This window comes from Nicotiana tomentosiformis, chromosome 1 (assembly GCF_000390325.3).
Source record: "Nicotiana tomentosiformis chromosome 1, ASM39032v3, whole genome shotgun sequence".
NCBI lineage: Eukaryota > Viridiplantae > Streptophyta > Magnoliopsida > Solanales > Solanaceae > Nicotiana > Nicotiana tomentosiformis.
Window position 1 is genome coordinate 37,659,470 of NC_090812.1, and position 23,571 is coordinate 37,683,040.

Genomic DNA, 23,571 nt, shown 5'->3' on the forward strand with positions numbered 1-23,571 from the left:
CAACGAGCCACCATCTCATGCTTATGATGGCCAATACTACTCTCCAAATATGGCTTTCGGGGTCTCCACTCCATATAATCAGAATCCTTAGTACGAGTCACCGGTGGAAAATGAAAAGCTTGCCAAGACGGTTGAGCCGGATGAGATGGCCAGGAAAATGAAAAGTCTTGAACAGAACATAAAGAACATACAGGGACTAGGGGGTCACAAAAGTGTTTCGTTCAGTGATCTATGCATGTTCCCTCACATCCATTTGCTACCAGGGTTCAAGACCCCAAAATTCGAGAAGTATGATGGACACAGCGACCATATCGCCCATTTGAAAAGGTACTGCAATCAGCTGAGGGGTGCAGGTGGAAAAGAAGAATTACTGATGGCTTATTTTGGGGAAAGTCTTGTGGGGGTAGCCTTTGAATGGTTCATTGACCAAGATATCTCTCACTGGCATGTCTGGGACGACATGGCCCAAGCCTTCATCAAACAATTTCAATACAACATAGCTATTGCGCCGGATCGCAATTCCCTGTCCAATATGAAGAAAAAGCCGACTGAAAGCTTTAGGGAGTATGCAATCAAGTGGAGGGAGCAAGCAGCTAGAGTTAAGCCACCCATGGATAACCACGAGTTGATCACTGTTTTTCTGGAGGCTCAAGAGCCTGATTACGTTCAGAACATGATGTCCGCAATGGGTAGACCTTTTGCGGAAGCGATCAAAATAGGAGAAATGGTCAAAAATGGCCTCAAGACTGGCAGAATTGTAAGTCAATCTGCTCTCAAAGCCACCACCCAAGCTATCCAAAATGGGTCGGGAAGTTTGGCAAATAGAAAGAAGAGAGATGAAGGGTCCATGATGACTTCGGGATCCAGGGAAGTTCAAAGAAGGGCATCGCACCCTTATGTGCAAGTTCAGCAGGGGCAATCCAGCTACCCTCAACATTACTATCCCCCGCCAATTCCTCAGTACTCTGTGGGACCGCCACAATATACAGTGTTTAATGCTCAATCATATGCTCGTCCTCCCAATCAACAGGTACGGGCACCAGCTCCAAGATTTCCCCGACCTCAGCAGCAAAATTTTTGGGCACCCTACAATGCTCGTCCTAGGCAGGATTGTGGTCGAGACTAGAGGCCGGTGGAAAAATTTATTCTATTGGCTGAATCATACTCTAGTCTGTTCTAAAAGTTGAAGCAGATGGGCATGATTGGACCCATTGCTCCCCACTATATGCATCCAGATTCACACGGATTTCAAGCAAATGCTAGATGTGAATATCATTCAGGTGCTCCGGGGCATAGCACTGATGACTGTTGGACCCTGAAAAGAGCCATGGAAAGACTCATTGTTGAAAAATTGATTGTAGTCACGAATGGCGAGGACCCCCCTAATGTGACCAATAACCCGTTGCCAGTACACAATGATGTTCATTTTGTGGAAATGATTGGCCAAGATCATGAATACAAGCCGGTGGGTCGAGCAGAAATGACAGTGGTAACGATTCAAGAGGGAACCAAACCGGAAGTAAGTCCAAGCCTAGATGCACCGTTGATTGTGAAAGGCACCCAGAGCTCAGAGAGGCAAACTTTATTTGTTACAAAAATCTCAAGGTCGGAAGTTCGCTCCAATGTTCCAAACCCAAAGTTATACGTCCTTGGAGGTCACCCCATCACAAAGTAGAATCAGGGCGATACGACGGGTATAATAGAACCAATCATAATCAAGTCTGCCACACAACCCCGTGTAACAAATACGAAAACCATCCCTTGGAACTATAACAAAACTGTAGTAACCTACAAAGGCAAGAAAATCATAGAAGAAGCTGGGGAAACTGGAGGTTTGACTCGATTAGGGAGGTGTTACTCTCCAGAAGAGTTGAAGAAGGCTAAGCAAATCAGAGAAGGCCAAATGCCAATAAATAAACCGGTTACTGAAGAAAAGACAGAGGAGTTTTTGAAAAATATGAAAGTTTAGGATTACTCAATCATTGACCAGCTGAGAAAGACTCCTACCCAAATCTCTCTGTTATCTCTGCTCATACACTCAGGAGAGCATGCCCGTGTACTAATCAAAATCCTGAATGAGGCACATGTCTCAGAGAATACCACCGTGAATCAGTTAGAGAAAATGGCCAATAGATCTTTTGAGGTGAACAAAATTTCCTCTACTGATGATGAACTTCCTGAGGAGGGATCCGATCACTATAAGGCTTTGCACTTGATTGTCAAATGTGAGGGGCATTATGTGAAGCGAGTCATGATTGATGGAGGCTCGAGTGTAGATGTATGCCCCCTCTCTACCTTGCAAAGTATGAAGATCAATACAGACAGGATCCGACCCAGCAATGTTCGCATCCGGGCTTTTGATGGCTCAGCAAGAGATACCATTTGGGAGATCAACTTCACCATGACGATTGGTCCTGTTGATTTTGAAATTGTCTTCCAAGTAGTGGATATGGAAACTTCTTATAACTTTCTTCTTGGAAGGCCATGGATCCATACGGCCTGAGCTGTGCCATCCACCTTGCATTAGATGCTCAAATTCGAGCACGACATGCAAGAAATTATTGTTCACGGAGAAGACGAGTCATCTATTTATAAAGACCCGTTAATCCCATGTATTGAGGCCAAGGAAGGATGTGATTCTATTGTCTATAAGGATTTCGAAGTGGTTGTTGTGGACCATGTTGAGGAAGGAAAGCCCATTCTGCATCCTCATCTCTCCGCCACATCTGTAATAGTGGCTGCACTTATGATGAGACAAGGTTATGAGCCAGGAAAAGGCTTGGGGGCATCATTGCAAGGAATTTCAGAACCTATTTATCCGTTCAGTAACAGGGGTACTTTTGGTTTAGGCTTCAGGCCAACACCAGCGGATGGAGACAAAGCCAAGCACCGCAAAAAGTACGGGTGGGTCTTGCAGTAACCTATCCCTTACATTTTCTGCACTTTTGTCAAGCCACGATTCAAACATGGTCAAAATTCCTCGGCGCATGCAAACATTGATGAAATTTGCCATGGCCTCAGCCAGATGTTTGCTGAAGTGAATATGATCCAGGCTGGTGAAGGCACTAGCCGTGCCGATATGCAACTAATTGGCCCAGAAACCATGCTCAATAACTGGGAAGCAACTCCTCTCCCCACAAGGAAGGAGTCTTGGTAGTTGACTTTTGCAGCTTCTTTCTTTTGTACTTTGGGTTACTTTCAGGGTTGTAATCCAAATATCTTAGTATGATTGTTTTATTTTGACGTTAACCCTTCTATCCTTTCAAATTCAATGAAATGCAGTTCAGTTTTGTATTTTGTATCTTTTCCTTTTCCTAATTCCTGCCATTTTATTTCCATTTCAGTTTTGTTAATTTCGGCTTTAATAACATGACATGCATGCAGAATTCACGCCCAAATCTCAAAAAGCTGTCTAATTTCAAAATAATGCATCAAGAGGTCGAATATGATGAAGATAAGGTTTTTGATGAAATAAAAAGAGAGTTGGAACAATTTGAAAACAAGCCTAGGCCCAACATCAATGAAACTGAGCCAATTAATATCGGAGGTCATGAAGAAGTCGGAGAAACAAAGATAAGCATTCACAGTGAACAAAAAACCAAAGATGCCTTGATTCAACTTTTATTTGAGTATAGAGATGTGTTTGCCTGGTCTTATGATGATATGCATGGTTTAAGCGCCGATTTAGTGGTTCATAAGCTTCCCACGTATCCTGATTTTCCACCAGTCCAACAGAAGCAGCAAAAATTTAAAACGGACATGAGTGATAAAATCAAAGAGGAAATAATGAAGCAATTTTCCTGGGTGGGTCTTGCAACAACCTATACCTCGGTGGAAAATGTTGTGCCCGTGCCAAAGAAAGATGGAAAAACTAGAGTCTGTGTTGACTACAGAGACCTGAACAAAGCAAGTCCGAAGGATAATTTTCCTATGCCGAACATCCATATTCTTGTAGATAATTGCGCAAAGCATGAGATACAGTCGTTCGTGGATTGCTATGCTGGGTACCATCAGATTCTAATGGATGAGGGTGATGCAGAAAAGACCGCTTTCACCACTCTGTGGGGTACCTATTGTTACAGGGTCATGCCATTCGGTTTAAAGAATGTAGGGGCAACTTACATGAGGGCCATGACCACCATTTTTCACTACATGATACACAAAGAGATTGAAGTATATATCGATGATGTCATCATAAAATCAAAGACACAGGCTGATCACGTAAATGATTTGAAAATGTTCTTCGAACGGCTTCGAAGGTATGACCTTAAGCTCAATCCAGCCAAATGTGCGTTTGGGGTTCCATCTGGGATACTCCTCGGTTTTATAGTCAGTCAGAGAGGCATCGAATTGGATCCATCTAAGATAAAGTCCATTTGAGATCTGCCACCCCCGAAGAACAAAAAGGAGGTCACGAGTTTGCTCGGAAGGTTGAACTACATCAGTAGGTTCATTGCTCAGCTCACAACCACGTATGAGCCCATCTTTAAGTTCCTGAAAAAGGATGTTGCAATCAAGTGGACGGACGATTGCCAAAACGCTTTTGACAGGATCAAAGATTATCTATCAAAAACCCCTGTACTGGTCCCACCTGAACCTGGTATGCCTTTCTTTTTATATCTATCGGTGATGGATAATTCCTTTGGATGTGTTCTGGGGCAACATGATGCGACAGGCAAAAAGGAACAAGCAATATATTTTTTGAGCAAGAACTTCACCAATTATGAGGTTAAGTATACCCTTTTAGAAAGGACATGTTGTGCCTTGACTTGGGTCGCTCAGAAGTTGAGACATTATCTTTTGGCCTATACTACTTACCTCATATCCAGAATGGATCCTCTGAAGTATATCTTCCAAAAGCCAATGCCCACCGGCAGGCTCGCAAAATGGCAAATCCTGCTCACAGAGTTCGACATCATTTATGTCACTCGCACCGCGATGAAAGCACATGCTTTGGCCGATCATTTGGCAGAGAATCCAGTTGATGATGAGTACAAGCCACTTACCACATACTTCCCAGACAAAGAGGTCAACTCAATAGAGATAGTAGTTCCAGACGACAACCCTCTATGGAAAATGTATTTTGATGGAGCTGTCAATATCAAAGGAGTTGGGATCGGGGCAATCCTCATCTCACCTATTGGACAGTATTACCCTGCAACAGCCCGGCTTTGGTTCTTCTGTACCAATAATACGACAGAATACGAAGCCTGTATAATGGGTTTGAAAATGGCCCTCGATCTGGATGTGCATGAACTATTGGTTATGGGAGATTCTGACTTGCTTATCCGGCAAGCCCAAGGCAAATGGAAGACTCGAGACATCAAGCTTATTCCATACAGACAACGTGTACAAGATTTGAGCAAAAGATTTAAATCCATCGAGTTCAGGTACATTCCCAGGTTTCACAACGAGCTAGCCGATGCTTTGGCTATTTTAGCCTCGATGCTCCCTTATCCGGGAAACACCCATATCGATCCACTAGAAATCCAAGTTCGGAATCAACACGGTTACTGCAATACAATTGAGACAGAAATCAAATGGTGAACCATGGTATCATGACATAAAATGATTCCTAGAAATGAGAGAATACCCAGAGCACGCCAAGGGAGATCAAAAAAGAACTATAAGGAGGCTCGCCAGTGGTTTCTTCCTGAATGGGGAAATTTTGTACAAAAGGACCCTAGATTTGAACTTGTTGAGATGCGTAGATGCCACAGAAGCTCAGCGGATCATGAGTGAAGTGCATTCGGGGGTATGCGGACCTCACATGAATGGATATGTTTTGGCGAAGAAGATTCTGTGGGCAGGGTATTATTGGCTTACAATGGAGCGATATTCCTTCAGTTTTGTTCGCAAGTGTCACCAATGCCAGATTCATGGTGACCTGATTCACTCGCCACCTTCGGAGTTGCATCCTATGTCCTCTCCTTGGCCTTTCGTTACTTGGGGAATGGATGTTATTGGACCAATTAAGCCAAAGGCTTCAAATGGGCATAGATTCATTTTGGTTGCAATTGATTACTTCACCAAGTGGGTGGAGGCCGTCACTTTCAAAGCAGTCACCAAGAAAGCAGTGGTAGACTTTGTTCATTCCAACATCATTTGCCGCTTTGGTATCCTAAATATTATTATCACTAACAATGCAGCCAATCTCAATAGTCATTTGATGAAGGAGGTATGCGAGCAATTTAAAATTATGCATCGCCATTCTACCCCTTACCGGCCAAAAGCCAATGGAGCCGTTGAAGCAGCGAACAAGAACATCAAGAAGATTCTTAGGAAAATGATCCAAGGTTCGAGACAATGGCATGAAAAGTTGCCTTTTGCTCTTTTGGGATACCGCACGACTGCTCGCACATCTGTTGGTGCAACTCCTTATCTGTTGGTATATGGGACGGAAGCTGTAATACCGGCTGAAGTCGAAATTCCCTCTCTTTGGATCATTGTGGAGTCGGAGATTGAAGATACAGAATGGGTAATGACTCGATTGGAACAACTAATGCTGATTGATGAAAAACGGCTAGCAGCAGTGTGCTTTGGCCAGTTATACCAGCAAAGAATGGCACACGCTTACAACAAGAAAGTGCATCCAAGGCATTTCGAGGTAGGCCAACTCGTTCTGAAATGCGTTCTTCCACACAAAGTAGAAGCTAAAGGAAAGTTCGCCCCAAACTGGAAAGGACCCTACATCATCAAGAAAGTGTTACCAAAAGGGGCCTTGCACTTGGTAGATGAAGAAGGACGGGTACCAGACATGACTATTAATGCAGATGCAGTCAAAAGATATGTCTGATATATACCCACTATGGAACTTTCACGCATGATTTTCTTAGATCGAGATGACGAAGGCTACCATTGCTCGCTATTCCAAGCAAGTGTCACCCTTTTGTTACCCCTTTTAAGCTGTATTTTTCTTCCTTGTTTTCCATTTTTGGAACCCGTGTACTCCATTTTTTAAGTCAAACAATAAATTTTTTGAGTCATTGAACTATGTCCGACCTGATTCCGAAAGGATACGTAGGCAGCCTTACCATGGGTTCGGTTCTATCGCAACAAAAATCCATATTCCCAATACTCCAAAACTGGGGCAGAAGTTTGTTTTTATCTTACGGTTTTCCCGTAGAAACAGTTCCAAAAGTTGTAATTCAGTTCAAGGTTCTTTTCGCCTTTTCCTGTTAAGAATTTCTGATCGATCTTTGAGAATATTTGAATTCCCAATGCCAGGGGAATTGGCCAACCTTTCGCATGAAAAAAAAATGAAAAAAAAAAGAAAAGAAAAGAAGAAATGAGAGAGTCTTATCGGTGAAAACCCGCATAAGCACTATAAGGCGACAGTGAGTAGAGAAATACAAGAGTCTTATTGGTGAAAACCAGATGGGCACCATAATGCAACAATGATTAGAGAAATGAGAGAGGTCTGTTAGCGAAAACCCACAAAGGGCGCTACTAGCCGAATGAGGGTCTTCGATGCTCCTGCATGAGCACAACCAAGACAGTTTCGAGATGAACATTTGCTACGTATTTTGAGTTAGACAGCTCAGACAGATCAGGAGTCCAGTCCAAAATGCATGTCATGATTAATTGAAGTCGGCACATATCTCCAGATAAGTCTCCTTATTTCTCTCCCCAAAAGGGATACCTTTTATTGAGACACAATTCCTTTTTCACTTCCAATTTCTCTTCTATTCTTTTCCATAATTTTTCTTAGATTCCCTTTCGGTCTAATCTTGCATAAAAAGCAAAGCAAAAATGACTACAAAACTGTTTACAATTTTCCCGTAATACCGAGCACAATTTGGAGCATATACGGCATTGACAAAGGCAGGAATCCATTTGTGATATCTTTTGATAAGGCAAACAAAGTGTCTCAAAGAAACTGAAAAGGTCGCCTAAGCAAGACTTGCTTCATGGGAAAAGTTGATAAGCACTACAGACACAAACTGGATCTGAGTGCAAGACAACTAAGTTTGATTTTAAAGAAAAATTGCTTTGCCTTAGATACAAGGGTTAACGGTACCGTGGACATCCGGGTATGAAACAGCCAGGGAAAATGTCAGAAAGACAAAGTCTCCAGAAAATGATACAAAGTATCCGAGCATCTCGGTACCACTCTGATAGAATCAGTTCTTCGACAACGGGGTGTCCGTGAACTCAAACTCCTCAATGCATCAAGGCCACAAACCGACCACCACTTTAAAAACTCACAAATTTTCTTTGTTTGAAGCAGGAACAAAGTTGTGCAGAATGGCGGTTCTCAAAGGACGAATGTCACCAAATGTAAGCTCCTTAAAATCTTCAGCATGCATCACTACTGTCCATACCTTTCATTTTCGTAGCTTAACCCATGTAGAACCTTTTCGCCTAGGGGGATCCAGCTCATAGTTTCGGGTAGAAGTACTCTTCGCTCAGGTTATTTTACGTAGCTTAACCCAGGTAGAACCTTTTCGCGTAGGGAGATCCAGCTCATAGTTTCCGGATAGAAGTACTCTTCGCCAAGATTGTTTTAAGTAGCTTAACCCAGGTAGAACCTTTTTCGCCTAGGGGGATCCAACTCATAGTTCCGGGTAGAGGTACTTTTTGCTCAGGTTGTTTTACGTAGTTTAACCTGGGTAGAAACTTTTAGCCTAGGGGGATCCAGCTCATAGTTCCGGGTAGAAATACTCTTCGCTTAGTTTGTTTTACGTAGCTTAACCCAGGTAGAACCTTTTCGCCTAGGGAGATCCAGCTCATAGTTTCTGGATAGAAGTACTCTTCGTCGAGATTGTTTTACGTAGCTTAACCCAGGTAGAACATTTTTCACCTAGGGGGATCCAGCTCATAGTTCCTGGTAGAGGTACTTTTCTCTCAGGTTGTTTTACGTAGTTTAACCCGGGTAGAAACTTTTCGCCTAGGGGGATCCAGCTTATATTCCGAGTAGAAATACACTTCGCCTAGGTTTGCTTTTCGTAGTTTAACCAAGGTAGACCCTTTTCGCCCCAGGGATTCAACATTTTTTCAGTAATACAGGGCGCCAACCCTTGGTTATATTTCCTTTTTCAGTAATACAGGGTGCCAACCCCTGGTTACATTTCCTTTTCAGTAATACAGGGCGCTAACCCCTGGTTACATTTCCTTTTCAGTAATACAGGGTGCCAGCCTCTGTTTACATTTTCTTCTCAGTAATACATGGTACACCAATCCCCTGATTATATTTCCTTACCAGTATAGGGTATACCAATCCCTAACTGTGTTCTCCAACATAGGGTACACAACTCCCTAGTTGATTTGATTTTAAATGCAGGATACACCACTCCCTGGTATCATTGCCAATATAGGGTATCCCATTCTCTGACCACATTTTCCCAACATAAGGTACACAAATCCTTAGTTGAGACATTCTTTTGAAAAAAAATAAAAATAAAATCATCATAACCTTTTCAGGGTACACCATTACTTTTTTTTTATTTGCTTTCAATAAAGAAGTAGTTTAGAATTTTGTTACAATAACTCATGAAATTTTTCCTAGTGAAAACCGGGGCAGAAAAATTTCGTTCGTTTATTTGTTATGATGTCTGAACAGGTTTTACCTCGAGTCACAAGGTTCGAGATGAACAAAAGAAGAAGTCTGAATCCAAAATAAAGAAAAGAAAAGGAAAAAAAAGTGAATCCAAATACAGAAGCAGATGGAAATGATATGGACTGCTCAAAACATGACTAAAGTTACGAGCTTCACATTTTCCGTTTTGCTCAGAAGAAGCCGTAGAAGAATGAACTAGCACCTACAACAAGCAAACATCAAGGTTCAGATTAGAGTCTGCATGAACAATCAGTCAAGACTCAAGATCAAGGTCCAGAAGACTTATAAATAGGAATCTTGTAACTTATAAATGATAGGCTTGTTTAGTTCCTTTAGATTTTGATGTAATAACAGGGTCACGGCCCGGAGCCTCGACGGAACCTAGCTCGACTTTCGAACTCATCACTCCATCATTCTTCTTGAACTACACGTGACCTGATTCCCTTATAACTCGGGATATGTAGACTGTCCAAAATCAGGACTCGGTCGCACCTTTTTTTTTCCTCTTTTGAATAACGATATTTGTCAAAGACTTAGCCACACGGCTCATTTTATCTTTGCCTGAAAACTTTTAATGTTTCCGAGCAAAGAGGGCCATGCTGTGAGCACCTAATTTTTTACCGTGCTTGAATACTTCCCATTCCCATCTTCCCACGCATGTCCCTACTCTTTGTCCCCCACACTTTGTCCCCACTCCACTTTCTCTTGTCCCCCATGCCTGCCCTCATGCTTGTCCCCCCACTTTCCCTTGTCCCCCATATTGGTCTCCCACTCACAACCCCCCACATGTCCCTCATTCAAGAAAAACGGACAGAACCCCCGAAATCCATCCAAAAAAGACCCCAAACCAGCCCCTGTTTTCTGCTTAAAAAAAAAAAACAAATGCAGCAAAAACAACTCTATAAAACTAGCTAAAACGTCATCAAAAAATGGGCCAAAAAAAAAAAAGACAAAGACGGTTCTTCTTCTTCCTGACCACACTCCATCTTCTTGGACAAAAACAAAAACCTCCATTAAACCCCCACCAAAATGCAGCTCCAAAAACAGCCTTCTTCCTCAACGAAAACATCTCAAAATAGGCACTAAATCCCAGCTGCAACACCCCCGAACAACCACCAAAACGAGCTGTTTTTCTCCTTCCAAAATGACCTCAACCAGTACTAAGACGATGCCATGTAGCAGCAGCAATTTTCAGTCGAGCTCAATGCCAAACACTCCACTTTTATTCCACCAAAATCAGTAGTGAAACTTTGTCCAAAAATCATTCGAAACTCGCTATGTTTTCCAGCAAAACCAGTCGCAAATCAGCTCTAAAAACCACTCAAAATCTTAGCCCTAAACCACCTGCAAAACTCAGCAGAAACGATTCGAAACAGCCCCACCCTATTTTGGACGTAAAACAACAACATCAAAATCGAGTTTCGAGGTTGCCGGAGAGTTCGTTCTCAGTTATGATCGAAGCGACTCAAGGTCGACGGTGAAGTCCCGGTTCTTTGGTTCTGTTCGTGTTTCCGCTTTGGGTCTTTGTTCGCATCTATGTAAATCAGCCAGTTCTATAACTAAAAAGGGGAAAGCTTTGTTCATCAAAAGGTCCATTCACTTCTCTTAAAATCATTTTCATTCATAAATGGGTTAATGCCATGCTTTCGTTAAAATCCATCAATCATTTGGTAGCTCTATTGAATCACTATCTCGTTGTTTTGTTTGGCAGAATGTTTTTGATGTTTCATTTGTTGATGGGCTTCACGTGCTTATTATCATATTTTATTATTTGGTTTTAAGTCATGGGATATATATCCTTGTACTCTTATAAAAAGAAAAGCCTGTTGAATTTTCCACTTTCTTAGTTGGGACGGATAACTCAACTTGGCTCAAAGTAAAAATTTAAAAGTTGGCCTATGGCAGTTGATAAATGAATACCAATGACCTCTACATCTTTATCCATTAGTTCTATAATTAAGTCACGTCTTTCTTCACAATAAATCCATAACTCTTGGCCTTATAATAATCTCAAATTAGATTTAGGAAAATAACTCTTAAAATTCACATAATGCTTTAGGCGTGCTTTAAATCTATTATCGTGATTATGTATACGTTCGCTTGACATAATTATGATCCCAAAATAAATCAAGGTACGCGCTCGCGTGACATTGGCCAAGCAATTTTAATAATTAATAAAGCGTGATTAATTGTGTACACGTACGCATGACATAATTTTGGCACAATAAACAAAAAAGATTCACACACATGAATTGTTTCAAAGATAATTCCATATTTTAATAATAAAAAACGGATAGATAAAATATGGAAATAAATAAATCACAGTTTATCCAAAATTAACTCAAGCCAAGTTGTAGTCAATAAAGCGACCGTGCTAGAACCACGGGACTCGGGGAGTGCCTTACACCTTCTCCTCGGTCAACAGAATTTCTTATCCGGATTTTATTTTTGCAGACCAATAATAAAAGAGTCAAATCTTCTTTTGACTAAGGATTCAAATAAAAGGTGACTTGGAACATCCCAAAAAATCAATTCCAAGTGGCGACTCTGTAAATAAAATAATCCTTATTAAAGTTTGTCACTTTAATTGAAGAAACTCTTTAACCCACCATCAATCAACACACATTATCTTTTTTGGGGATAGAAAAGGGGTGTGACACCGAGCAATCTCAAGGACGCTATTAAAATCTAAGGAATATGAAGTTGAAAATGAGAAAAAAAAAATATTAGATGGATCGGATAACAAAAGTAGTTTAAACTAAGGGGGAGAAGTACAAGAATATGTAATATATTAGTATTAGTTTTGTGATGTATTTACCTTGGTGAAGTATGTTACGTTTGAGGTGAACAAATTAAGGCATTAAACTACTTGGTTTCATGAATTTCTCAGGCATGAATCATGATGGTCTTTATATATCTCTTTTTGGTGCAAGATGAGGGGCCAAGTAAGAGAAGGGAGAATGAATGAGAATAAACCATCATACATAAATCTTGCATTCTCTAACTCAAGTGAAACTACAATGTCTCCATACATTTTTTGAAGTTGCTCTATATTAGGGTGTACAAAGAAAACCGATAAATCGTACTAAATCGATAATCTGAGTCAAATTAGAAAAAAAAAATCTGATGTGGTTTGGTATTGGAAAAAAAAAAATCCGACCATAATTGGTTTGCTTTGGTTTTAACTAAAAAAGTCAAATCGAAACCAAACCAACCCGATAATACATTATATAAACATTTGTTGTAATGTAATTTATAAATATTTCTTAAAAATTTTCACAGTTATCTTTTAACGTATTATCAAAATTGGACTTAACATTCTTGAATGGTAAATAAATTTTATAACCCACAAATATAGTAAGTCAAACAAAGTTCAAGTCAATATTAATGCTAATAAAAGAAATTCAATTCAACACTAGGAATGCCGATAGTGTTGGATATCTATTTTTAGTTTTACATTGATTTATAATGAAAATGAATAACTTAGTTTATGTTTTTCTTTAGTGCCTAGTTATGTAACTAATGGTACTTATTAGCTATCTTATTTTAGCATGGCCTACATAGTATTTTTAGATTATGTTAATTTTCATTATGGCTTATTAATTAGCAATATTTGCTTTATGTAATTTTATTATCTTTGTTATTGAATATTTTAGTATAATGCTATGACTTATATCATATTATTGTGTTATTTTCTTGAAAAATATATTATATAGTTGTATCTTACTAGGGCTTAAGAAATTATTTGGAGCACAAGTTACATATTTTGTGCTATGAAGACTTTACCGGAAAAAAAACCTAAACGAAAAAAAATGAAAAACCCGAGAAAAATCAAAACGGAAAACCCCGACTTTGTTGGTTTGGTTTGATTTATAGATTTAAAAATTCGACACCATTAGTTTGATTTGGTAATTGAAAACTTCGAACCAACCCGACCTGTGTACACCCCTAGCTCTATGTATCTATTTTTTGAGTTTTAACTTTATTTAATGAAATTGTAAAAAATAATTACATTACTAATGTTACAAAATATTTTCACACATTTACAATACTAATCTATACTATATTAAAAGCACGAAAACTCTTAGCGAAATATCGTTCGCCTTTTTTACCCTTCAAAAATAAATTTTACATTGGATAAAATCACTACAAAAAAAGACTCAATTTGGGGAGATTTATTTGTGGGGTTTTTAGAAACCCCCGCTATTAATTTATTTTGTGACATTAATTTTAACTCCCACAAAATAATTCTTTTTTGTGGCTTTTTTTGTGGAGGTTTGCAAATCGCTGCAATATCTACAATTTGCGGATGTTACTAACCCCCACAATTTTGTAATTTTAACTTTAGAAATTATATTTTTATAATTTTTTCTTTTTCTCCATATATTAAATAACAAAACTCTTTTGAAAAGAATTAAACAATAAAAAATTATTTATAATAGATTATACGACCAAATTGCTTAGCCGTCCACAAAAATTGAAGAATTCAACTCCAATTAAGGAAAAAATCTACGTTCCTTATTTAAGTGATCTTTTGCTTTGCAAATAAATTGTGCCAAAATTATAATGTGGAGATTACAATAGAGGTATAAATAATGATTGAGATTAGTTAACTATTAGCAAGGAATTGATATTTACCTCGAATAATTCTTTCTTATTATTTGGCGTGGGATATATTTCCCGCTAATCTCGCACTAAATTTGTAGCGCAAAGTTAAAATTTTTAGAAAATTTAAGCGCCTTTTTTTGGTTGTGAAATTTAACTTAACAAAAAGAGAAAAAGAAGCACTCTTCTTACGGCTTAGGTTTTCCCAAATCAAATACGCCCAAAAGGTTAGCTATTTCCCCAAATCAAAGACTCCCAGAACTCCCCAATTCGCCGGCAATCTCCCCTCAACATACTCCGGTAAGTTAATCCGTTTCCATTAGTTTGTTGTTCTATGAATCTATGTCTCTTCATAGCTATTGCGGGTAGGAATCCTGATTTGTGCTTCCGCTCGCGCTGCGGAGCAAATATTTTTTTATTCCGTTTTGTAGTATAATTTTTCATGTACGTTAGAGTGAGTGAGACGACTAACAGTGGCTGCTCTCACCAGTGCCGTAGAGAAAACTTAGCAGAGAACCAGAAGACTTGTACGTATTGGCTCTTACGCCGACAGCCCTAGTTTTTGCATTTCTCAACTCTATAAATTTCTTCCAATTAAATTACCGGGTTTAATTATATGTATGTTTATGGATTTATTACTCGCATTTATTATTGATTAATGTGTTGTACTATTGATGTTGGGCATATTTCGATATGTGTTGATGTTACTTTACCCATGTTTTTTTTTTGATTTTGCACCGGGTGTCCGAGTCTCTTTGAGCCCCGACTAATCCCGGGGGTGCACAGGCCCTCGGCAAGGAGTTTCCCGCAAGTGCACCACGGTTAATTCAGGTTTTACCCAGTGCGATGACCCTCATAAATTGTTTGCACCAGTGGATTTCGAACTTGAGACCTTGAAAGGGAGCAAACCCCAAGGCTCAAGTCAATTGCCACCGGACCAACCCCTGAGGGTTTACTTTACCCATGTTTTAACCACTTGTTGATGCTATTTGATCCTTAAAATGCCCAACATGGTTTAATTATTGGTTTTATGACTAATTGAGTTGTGTGATGAATTAGGGTGTTTGGAGTGCAAAAATATGAAGAAAATGTGCTCTAGGTAAAGGAAGAGGGATTGGATGCGTCGCATCCAATCTAGAGAAAAAAATCAGATTTCGTGCACCCTTAGCAGTGAAGTCGGCCCATAGCATCCGCCATAGCATCCGCACCTGGGCAAAGCTGAGAAGGAGGAACAAAGGGTGGATGCGACGCATCCACCCTAGCATGCGAAGCTGAGAAGTGGAGGACGAGGTGGATGCGACGCATCCACCCCAACATCAATCCCTGTAGTCAAGTCGGAATAGGAATAGGAGAACTTTGGCCCACGACTCTTGTACGCAATATATAAGCCAAAAACGCCTCTTTTAGGGCATCTAACATATTTGGAAGAGGAGAAAAGCCACTACAAAGCTGGGGAACCACAGAATTCATCTTGAATTCTTATTTTTCCTTCTTTTATTGATTATTATGCACTCTTGTGAGTTATTTGATGATTGCATGAACATGAGTGGCTAAGAAGCATATTGTTCTAGGGTCATGGGTATACATGAATGTTGATGTTTGAAGTTTAATTCGACGAAGTTGGTTTTATCATATTGGGTTATTTATTTAATTCTGTTTTTAATTATTTTGCTGAGTAGCTAACAGTGAAATATTATCTACGAATTTAGAGTTGAACTCGAAAGTGGGAACTCTAGATTGCATATAGAATTAAATAGAGCAAGTTCTTAAACCCGGGCATCGGGGAATGGATTCGCAATTGGGATAGACATATACCTAATTGCCTTGCTCGGTTGCAATACAGGAATTGTAAATGCGTGCTTGTTAATCTTAATTCCATAGACATATATGTATTAAGTTAATTTGAATAGGCGAGTAAGGATTCGACAGATTCTTATGAGTAATATCAACCCTGTCAACCAACAATCCATATAAATCAATTAGTTATTTTAAGCTAAGAATGCAACATGATTGTTAGATAACCCGTGATCTTGGAATATTATCTCCCATTGATTGTCATATAAAACTATTTAAGTGTTGTATTTCTAGTAAGTCTTTACTTGATAGACTTTAGGTAGTAAATTAGACAATTATCTATTTTATAAGAAATCGCTTGAATCGATAGGCTATTTGAGTTTGAATTAGTCAAAAGTTAATCATAAGTCTTCGTAGGAACGATACTTTATTCACTACTCTATTACTTAACGACCGCGTATACTTGCGTGAGTGTGTTTGGTCGCAACAACTATCTGTTACGTGAGCAAACTTAGCTTTACAATGACAGTAGATAGTGATGAAATATACGAAATCGTAGAATTCTAAGTATATCTGCCCGATTTATGCTCTCTGATAAACTAGGGGCTCCGTCTGATCAAAGCTTATTTAATTGTTTGGCGCCTATGGCTTGCATGTAGTTTGAATGGTTTTTCAAAAGCCAGTATCCAAGGAGTGAGTTGAAATCTTAAAGTTTATTAGGTTGCTTTAGTAATTAATATCTTTGAGAGGCTACAAGGCTATTAGAAAAATTTCTCTTTTGTTTCACTCTTTGATTTTCTATTCTCTCACATATTATGAGGACACGTTATTATGGTATAGCTGAGAAGGTGCCAGTACCCCAGGCCAGGGCCGCGAGGGACCAAGGCCGAGGCAAAGACAGAGGTAGAGCACACACCACAATTAGGGGCCTTGCTCAAGTAGCCGCTGTGGAGACACCAGTAACTCCCATTGAGTAGTAGATTCCTAACTATGTTGAGTTGGTGGGACTCGTGGAGTCCAATAGAGTGCATTTCACCGTGTTTCCCCGACATTCAAGTAGCTTCAGTGGTGCCTCATCTAGAGGCCTAGGTCGATTTGGGAGAGGCTATTCTAGCAAGCCAGTTTATCGTACACTACCACCTGATCGAGGAGCTTATGTGTAGTCTTTATTCAGTGCACTTCTAGTGCATAGTTCTCATTGCACTCCTTCTATTCAGGGTTCATCAGCACCCGATTCTTCTGGTGGATATTCCGGTTCACGGGGTCCGACTCAGGCCTCACAGTCAGTTCCTGTTAGGGATTTCTATGAATGTGGAGACATGGAGCATGTTAGGAGATACTTCCCCCATCTTCACAGAGGTTCATGGTAGTAGGGAGGTTAGACTATGATTCCTACTTTGGTTGCTACACTACCCGCTCAGCCAGCTCGAGGTAGTGGCCATTCAGGACGTGGTCGTCCTAGAGGTGGAGCTCAGACTAGTAGAGGTCAGACTAGATGCTATGTGTTCCCAGGGAGGACCGAGGTCGTCACTTCTGATGCAGCTATTACATGTATTGTTTATGTGTTCCATAGATATACTTCAGTATTATTTGATCCTGGCTCTACTTATTCATATGTGTCGTCCTACTTTGCTCCTTGTTTGGATATGCCATGCGATTCGCTTGTTACTTCTGTTCATGTATCTACACCGGTTGGGGATTCCATTATAGTGGATCAAGTTTATTGGTCCTGTGTGATCAATATATGTGGATTTTAGACGAGAGAAGACTTTATGTTGTTAGATATGATGGACTTTGACATGATCTCGGGTATGGATTAGATGTCTGCGTATATGCTATTCTTGGTTGTCACGCTAAGACCGTAACGTTGGCTATGCCAAGATTGCGGAGGATGGATTGGAGTGGTTCTCTTAGCATACTCCTAGCAGAGTTATCTCATTTTTAAAGACTCAACAGATGGTTGAGAAATGGTGTTTGGCGTATCTATCTTTTGTCAGACATGTTAGTGTCGATACTCCTACTGTTGAGTTAGTTCTAGTAGCGAGGGAGTTTTCATATGTATTTCCTGCAGACCTACCGGCATGCCATCCGATAGGGATATTGATTTCAGTATTAATTTGGCATGGGGCACTCAGCCCATCTCTATTCCACAGTATCGCATGGCTCCTGCTAAGTTGAAGATATTGAAGGAGCGGTTATAGGAATTGTTGGATAAGGGGTTCGTCATGCCTAGTGTTTCACCTTGAGGTGCGCCGATGTTGTTTATTAAAAAAAAAAGATGGTTCTATGAGAATGGGTATAGACTACAGGTAGTTGAACAAGGATACCATCAAGAACAAGTATCCACTGCCACACGTTGATGATTTATTCGATAAGCTTCAGTGTCACGACTCCAATTTCCCTACGTAGGATGTCGTGATGGCATCTAGTCTCTACGACTAAGTAAGCCTAACATTCGATAATAACTTGATAGATATAATTAACAGAAATATTAAAACAAGTCTAATAACTCATAAAATCCCACGAAACAAAATCTCAACAAATACTTTCACCCAAAATCGATGGAACTGTGTCATAAGCTCTACAAAGTAAGCTAAAATATCTACTACATCAATGTCTGAATGAAAATACAACAGCAAGTAAAGAAAAAGGAAGGTGACTCTGAGGCCTACGGACGTGGAGCAGGTATACCTTGAAGTCTCCCAAAATAACAACTCAAATCAACTATAGCGTCTGGCACGGACAGACGTACCTGGATCTGCACAAAAACATGTGCAGAAGCGTAGTATGAGTACACCACAACGGTACCCAGTAAGTATCAAGTCTAATCTCAGTAGAGTAGTGATGAGTCCAGGTCAAGACACCTACTAGGATGTAAATAAACATTATGAAAACATAACTTCAGGACATTCTCAAAAAGCATTCCAATGATAAAGGTTCATATAGTTCATCTACCACTAAAATTCTAATCTAACCAACTATAGTTGATAAATTCTAGAAAAGGTAGAATATCGGTCCTTCAGCAGTTGCTTTATAAACTTTCCTTCATCTTATTTTTTTGCTATTCGAATGATTTACTTTTGTAGTTTGATGTTTGTCTCATTTTTTTCTACATTAGTTTATTTTGGAGCATGATTAGGGAAAAACGAAGCAGCGGCAGATTAGGTGCATTTTTGTTGGTTTAAGGAAGTCTTGTTTGAGATAATACGACATAAATTTTGTATTCAACTATCACTTATATCATATTTCAGGTAACTAGTATAGGTTTACTTCTTGGGGGTGATATTGGTGCTATTCAATTTATTCTTGATTATTGATAGATCTATAAGCTCTATAAGGCATATAAGTCTAACTAGAGAGCTCTATGTCCTAATAAAATGAGGTATAGAGAGACAAAATGAGCTCATGATTCTAAGGTATGTGAGTATGGGTAAAAGCTAATGGCTGACACTCATTTAAAGTTAAAATATGCAGCTGCTTTTGAGGTGAATTCTGCTGAACTACTTAATTAGAGTTAATGATTTTGTTTTAGCTTGAAGTTTATACTTACCATTTCACTAAGAATGAATTTTTGGAAAGTGATGTACTTCTTTGGTGTTACACAGGCTGCTAAAAAATTGTACACAAACCATCTGCGCCTTTCCTCGTGAGACATCAAGCAAGACTGGATCATATTTTGGAGTTATTTTATGGAGAACTGGTAAAAGGTATCTTTTATCGTATGTTATAAATTTGACTTTGAAATGTGTTGATGCATCTTGCCGATTAATTTAAGATTATATAAAGTGTCATCTAATTCTATTTACTAGGACGTAACATTCTGTCACTTTATGCTTTTACCCTTTTCTAAAGATTTTCATAAATTTCAGAGTAAGGTAGGAAGAAACTGTGCTCCAACATGTAAGTTAAAAGGACTGCTTAAGGTTTTTGATCAGTAGTTTGTCTCTTACATGTATTATGTAATTGTAGCTTCTTAAGGAATTTCTAATCGTCAATTTGATTTTGACATTGAAGAAGTTCACCACTTTGATTCTTTAACGTGTAATGGTTTTGTAGGATTGATGTTGAATCATTGACATCTACATGTTTGAATATTTAGTCCTCTGCTGAGCTCCATTCAGAGTGCATAATTATTCTGGCACAAAGTGCTCTGAATGGGTAGACTTATGAGGTTGAAAAACGCCACATTTATTTATCTTCATTTCCAACATATTAATTGATGGACAGGTACAAATTACATAATTAGTTTAACCATATTTTGTTGTCAAAGTCCCATTGTTAAAATTGACTTCACTTTGTTTGATGTTAACTTTAAATGGTTTTGGCATTGGTTTGATTTTGTTTAACTAATTATTAGTTTACCAATCCTATTTTGTTAGTATATTATTTTCTTCTACTTTAATTTTCGAGATGCTGTTAGCTTTGATTTTAATGCAAGTTTTACTTTGTTAGTCATTGTGTTGGATTACCAACTTATAATACTTTAATTTAGTTCTAATGTTAGCCAATTGAGTTTAACTATATTTTGGCAGTAATATTTTTTTAAAGCTAGAAAGACAGTGGTATTTGTGCAACTGAGTTTTGTGATGATACACGAGGAAATAAATATGTAATTAAGCTCTTGCCATGTGACTTTCTAACAACTTCAGCATAATGCCCTTTTTAAATCAAGTGGCAGATTTATCTGCAAGAAAATTTCTATTTTGTTTCTTTTTTATGTAACCAGTACTTTCCCTTTCTCTGTAACTAAATTTGAACATTTTGGATATGTTTGCCTACTTTGATTGACATCATCAGAGAAATAGTAGGGCCTTCAAGTTTCTCATCAAATATTTTTATTTTATTATTTCATCTTGACGGTGAGTCTACTTTAATTGTGGAGTAAGAGGATCATCGGTTGACATCAAGAGGATTATCGGGTGATAGCAATACAAATCATCAAGCAAATACATAGTACTATAAGTTTCCATTCCGAATGATTAATATTTTGAGTTACCTTGCACGAGTTAATATTAGTTTAGTTTTATAAGGATTTGAGCATCTGATGTTTGTTAATTGTTATTATGGTTATTTGTAATGGAGTTTGATTTATGTTATAAGTTTTTCAATAAAATTATTTATTTAATTGCACATTTCATTATTTTTTTAAAACAGCGAGATCATATTAAGGGGGGTTATAAACCCCCACAAGTAATATTTTTTAAAACATTGTTATTATTTTTTGGAGGTTATAAATCGCCATTAATTGTCTTTGAAAACCTCCACAAATTAAAATTTCAATTAGTGGGGGTCGTCGTGGGGGTTTTAAAAAACCGTCTCAATATTGCTCGTGGCACTCATAACTGTGGAATTTTTTAAAATCGCTGCAGTAAATTTTGTGGAGGTTGAAAACCGTCACAAATTGTCAAAATAACCCCCACAAAATAAGTATTTTCTTGCAGTGAATTTTAATTTAATAATTTTACTAATATTTAGGACTTAGAAATAAACTACAATTATGGTTATTAAGTCATTCTTTATTTGAAATATGTAAAATATTCTAACATTTAAGATTCTAAAATCAAATTAAAATTTAACTCTTATAAACAATTCCTTATTTAAACTAGGTTTGTTATTTTTGTCTTTTCCCCTAGGGTTTCCCCCACGAAAGTCCTAAGCCAATTTATACTTTTTGACGGATTCTTGATCAAGAACATCTCCAAAGGAAGCAAAATAGGTGTTGATAAGTTAGGAAAATAATGTTATTGCGAGATTGCTAAAGCCTTAAATTTGCTTATGCAAAGCATATTCTAAGACTGATAATAGTATTGATTTTAAATTGAAGTCCTTATAAAGATTTTAAGTTACGTCCAACTATTTCTATTTCAAAATTAATTCTTTTATTTTCTATATATCTTGCATATTATGAAAATAAAAGAGTTTTGTTTAGTTTGACGATGTGTTTAGAGTTTGTAGCGTGTGTTTTTTAGTGCCATTTGTTATTCAATTCACCTGATTTATTTCTATAATTGAGATTCAGTTATTTGATATATTTATTCGGAATGGATTGTATCTTTGTGAAATTTAATGTGACATGTACGAAATTAGTAGATTCGTCTAACTGAAATTAGAAAAGTAGTCTTTGTAAATTAAAATTTTAATATTATTCAAGAGTGTTTCTATTGTTAAGCTTGGAAGAAGTTATCACTTTGAGTACAAAGAATTGAGACATAGATTCCCTAATACAATTGGGATTTTATGAGTGAAGAGATTAGTAGTTATCTTCCTCTTAGCTATAAAATGATGTTTTGTGTTAGTTGGGAATTCACTATTCTAGTGTTCAACCCTGCTCGGAAAAGGAACCTTCACAATAGCAGCTAGAGGTATGAGTACCTAATATGGCCTATATAAATACTCCAGTTAATTATTTTATTCTCACTAAATGTTAAATGTCTGAATAAATATTATGTATTTCAGTTGTTAAAAGTCTAAGTGTTAACAATTTTAACCAACATAGAATTATCTCTTGAAATTTGTTAACAACGCTATATATCGAAATCTGATTGAATTTGTCACTACTATTCCTAACTATAAAGAAACAAATAAGACTCTTATTTCATTAAAAAAATATTAATTTCTTCAAAAATAATTTCGAATATGTTTGTGATTTGCAATGATGTAATCACAGTTTTCAATTTCAAAGTTGAACAATATTTATGCAATATGATTTTTCACATGAATAAATATATATTACACTTTTAAGCAGAATATTAATATCAACAATAAAATATTTAATCATGACAAGCGGTCAAAGCGATAGAAGGAGATATACACCAATATATTTTTATTATTTATAAAAAGTGCTAGGTGAGATACAACGTGATATACTTGTATCTTATTTAATAAAATATTTATATTTATAATACTATATTAACTAACATATTTGACGCTCCACTAAAGCTAGTGGTACAAAATATTGACACACAATTAATGTATATAACACAAATTCATTACGGCATATCCCTGTTATAGATTAAACGTACGTAGCCACAGTAGACACAAGTCAATTTTAACTCGTTTTAATTATCTCCACCGCCTCAAAATCCATTGGCACCTGCGCCGGCAGCCCAAAACATCCCCGGCCCTCCACCAAGACAACGAATGCCCGAGGGCATGCACTGAAATTATAAAAAATATATACAACACTGATGTTACAAAAGAAATTCACTGGCATATAACACAAATTCATTTTTCCAATTTCTCATGATACACTAAAAGTAGCCACAGCAGAAGACAGACAAAGAAGTAACTATTTTTAATCTCTATAGTCTTAACATCCACCACCACCGCCACCGCCACATCCACCACCGCTACCGCCACCCCAACTGCTGCTGTTCCCTCCACCTCCAAACATCCCCCATCCACCACAGCCACAACGAATGCTCGCATCTACCGGGGCACCAGTGTAAGGATATAAAGCACTACTGGCAAAAGCAGCCGTGTTTTTCTTGGGTGTAATAATTTCACCCTTCTCAACATCACGTTTCTCTTGTAAGGGAGGAGGAGGAGGAGCACCACCAGTCACAGGGTAGCTCTTTTTCTTTCGGCCACCGCAATACAAAACCAAAACTACA

At 38.1% G+C, this 23,571-nt stretch overlaps 1 long non-coding RNA gene across 2 annotated transcripts; it reads left to right on the forward strand.

Annotated features, from left to right (window-relative positions):
* Positions 1 to 14,192: 14,192 nt before the first annotated feature.
* LOC104088779 (uncharacterized) lies at positions 14,193 to 21,088 on the forward strand. Of its 2 annotated transcripts, XR_011409604.1 has the most exons (3): positions 14,205 to 14,464; positions 19,564 to 20,288; positions 20,379 to 21,088. It is a non-coding gene; the product is annotated as an uncharacterized lncRNA (long non-coding RNA). The 2 variants fall into 2 exon arrangements; XR_011409602.1 differs by having other exon boundaries at positions 14,193 to 14,464; positions 19,564 to 21,088.
* Positions 21,089 to 23,571: the final 2,483 nt, after the last annotated feature.